Below are 3326 nucleotides of genomic sequence, written 5' to 3' on the forward strand. Positions count from 1 at the left end.
TCTCAGTTCCTCCAACAGCGGGGCTGTCCCCTCCCCCGCGGCCCACTGCCACCTCCGGTTCCTCCGCTGTCGCCGCGCCACGCCTCCTCAAAGCACGGCCACTGGCGTGGTGGAGTGCTGCTCCGGGCCACCTGCATGGTCTTTTCAGTCCCCACAACGACCCTGCCACAGAGTTGCAATCATGATTTTCCCCCCAAGATATAAAACGTAAGTTGGGAAGGGTAAGTGTGGTGCTCAGTGCAGCGCTGCAGCCCAGCTGCTCCCGGGTTCCGGCCGGAGGCTCTAACCGCTGCGGTTCCCTCCCCCACCGTGGCCACCTGCCATCTGCTCCCTGCCCTCTGTCCACCCCTGCTTGGCCTGTCACCTGGCTCTTCTGACCAACTTCAGAAGATGTGGATTCCCTTGTTCCTTACCTGTCTGATGGCCCGGCTTTGGTTCCTTAATTCAGGCCTCTTCTCAAGATTCCTGTAATTTGAGAGCTCTTGGGGACCTTCCTTTCCAACAACTGCATTTTGTAGAGAAAACAGTCACAGACACAGGAAAGTGTCTCCTGGATACCATACTGAGGACAGGGGCTCCGAGGCCACATCTTGACTGCTTTGTAGGCACATTGCTGCAGTCCTAAGGCAGTTCATACACTGATTCATAGAACATTTATTGAGCACTTACTGTTAGTGAGACAGTGCTTTGAGAACTATCCCCTGTCTCCTTGTCACAAGTAACAAATGCTTCTGTTTAACCAAAGTACTTGGTGTGGGGACTTCCCTGGTGGCATAGTGGATAAGACTCCATGCTCCCAGTGCAGGGAGCCTGGGTTCCATCCCTGGTCAGGGAACTAGATCCCACATGCATGCCGCAGCTAAAGAGTTCTCATGCCGCACTCAAGACCCAGTGCAACTATATATATACATTTTTTTTTTCTAAGTACTTGGTGTGTTCATTGGCTAAGCACCCCAAAAGATGGACCTATTGAGTCCAGTACAATTTCTGGCAACTCTGGTAGGACGTGTGCCCTGACCAGGGACAAGGGGAGCCGGCCACACTGGCGTGAAGTAGACTTATTCGCTTCTGGTATTGGTCAGATCATCCGGGTTCTCTTGGTCAAACATTGTTCTTCTGGGCATCAATTGGTTCAGAGACTGCTCGCCCCCTGGATCTCTGTGGGCAAAGTGGTCACGCGAACGACTCTGTTCAGTGTTCAGTGCTAGTGTTATCGAGTCCAAGCTCGCTCTGCTCGCCTAATGACAGGCCAGTGAATCGGAGAAGAGCTGTTGAGGCAGGGAATACGACTTTATTTGGAAAGATGGCAGACTAGTGTGCTGAAAAACCGTCTTATCAGGGTTTGGATGCCAGTTTCTTTTATAGCACAGAGAAGGGGAGGAGATGGGGAAGTAAAGTAAAAAGGCCTTAAGTTTTGCAAATATCCCCTAAAATGGCCAGCCTCAGGGAGGGGCTGTGTTAATTTCTTCTTTCTTGCAGCCATCCACAGGTGGGCGGGGTCAGATTGTCTCCCTGTGAGCTGAACAGAGGCACTTTAGTTTAACATTCAGGCAGAGGGGCAGGGTTCCCTGAGGCAGGCCATTATGTATGATTATAATAACAAAAACAATGAAAAGCCAAGGTTAAAGTCAAAGAAACAGATCCAACATGGAATCTGATTGATTTAGCTCTTCCATGTTACATCAGCAGACTTCAGAGGGTGTGTAGAATTCAGGACCGGTGCTATAATAGGTGGGGATATCAGCATAGCCTCACTTTTGATGAAAGCAGAATTTGAGAAACACACAACTGGGCTTGGGTATTTGATTTCACCCTGGATTTGAGTCCAGGGGTTCTGATTTTTATAACTGGGAGGTTGCATTCCTGCCTGTAAGCAACCACAGGTCTCTGTGAGTGGGAACTCCATTCCTACTATTCTGGAAGGTTGCATTCCTTCCTGTGGGAAACTAGAGACCTCTGGGTTTAGAAGCCACCTTTTCTGTGATTGGAGGGGGGCGAGGGTTGAGTTCCTTTTTAATAAGAAACAAGAGACCTCTGGGTGCTGGGAACACAGGTGTGAACAGGGTCCCTGAAATCACTCTTCCAGATGGCAGAAACTGACTGCCAAACTTGGGTCTGATTATCTTATATGTTTAAAAAAAATTAATTGAGGGCTTCCCTGGTGGCGCAGTGGTTGAGAGTCCGCCTGCCGATGTAGGGGACACGGGTTCGTGCCCCGGTCTGGGGAGATCCCACATGCCGCGGAGCGGCTGGGCCCGTGAGCCATGGCCACTGAGCCTGCGCTTCTGGAGCCTGTGCTCCGCAACGGGAGAGGCCACAGCAGTGAGAGGCCCGCGTACAGAAAAAAAAAAAAAAATTGGGGCCTGTATTTTATGTCTTTTTAATCTCATTTTTCTTGAAATTCATTTTTATTGTATTCTACAGAAGCAATGACCCATGATGGATTGGGAATGTTTTTTAAAACCAGTCTTTCACCACAAATAGTTTGAGAAGCACCACTGAGGATGGCAGAGGACCTTCAAAGTTTTATGACAAATGACATGTGACAAGATTCTACTTTTCCTAGATGTAACGCTTGGGGTAGATTGAAGTGGAGAGAAAATTGAGAGACACCAAGTGGGAGGCTCCCAGGACCATCTAGGTGGGAGCCAATAAAGGCCAGTGGGAGCAGAGATCAATATTCTGTTATAACCTAAATGGGAAAAGAATTTGAAAAAGAATAGATACATGTATATGTATAACTGAATCACTTTGCTGTACACCTGAAACTAACACAACATTGTCAATCAACTACACTCCAACGTAAAATAAACATTTAAATGATGAAGTCATAAAAAAATTTAAAAGACAAAACCAAAAACAAACCACTCACAAGATTATCACCTGGAGATTCTTTTAACTAATGGAAAGTATTTCACTCTGTGAGTATACCAAAACACTTCTCACTAGACTCTTACTGATGATATCCATTGAATTGTTTCTGTTTTTAAAAATAATAATGGGGACTTCCCTGGTGGCACAGTGGTTAAGAATCCACCTGTCAAAGCCGGGGACACAGGTTCGATCCCTGGTCCAGTAAGATCCCACATGCCACGGAGCAACTAAGCCCACGAGCCAAAACTACTGAGCCCATGCCCCGCAACTACTGAAGCCCCTGCACTCTAGGGCCCGCGTGGTGCAACTACTTAAGCCCGTGCGCCTACAGCCCATGCTCCACAACAAGAGGAGCCACTGCAATGAGAAGCTCACGCACCGCGATGAAGAGTAGCCCCTGCTCACCGCAACTGGAGAAAGCCCGTCCACAGCAACAAAGACGCAATGCAGAC

The sequence above is a fragment of the Neophocaena asiaeorientalis genome, unplaced genomic scaffold (genome assembly GCF_003031525.2).
Source record: "Neophocaena asiaeorientalis asiaeorientalis breed wild unplaced genomic scaffold, Neophocaena_asiaeorientalis_V1.1 scaffold220, whole genome shotgun sequence".
NCBI classification, from domain to species: Eukaryota; Metazoa; Chordata; class Mammalia; order Artiodactyla; family Phocoenidae; genus Neophocaena; species Neophocaena asiaeorientalis.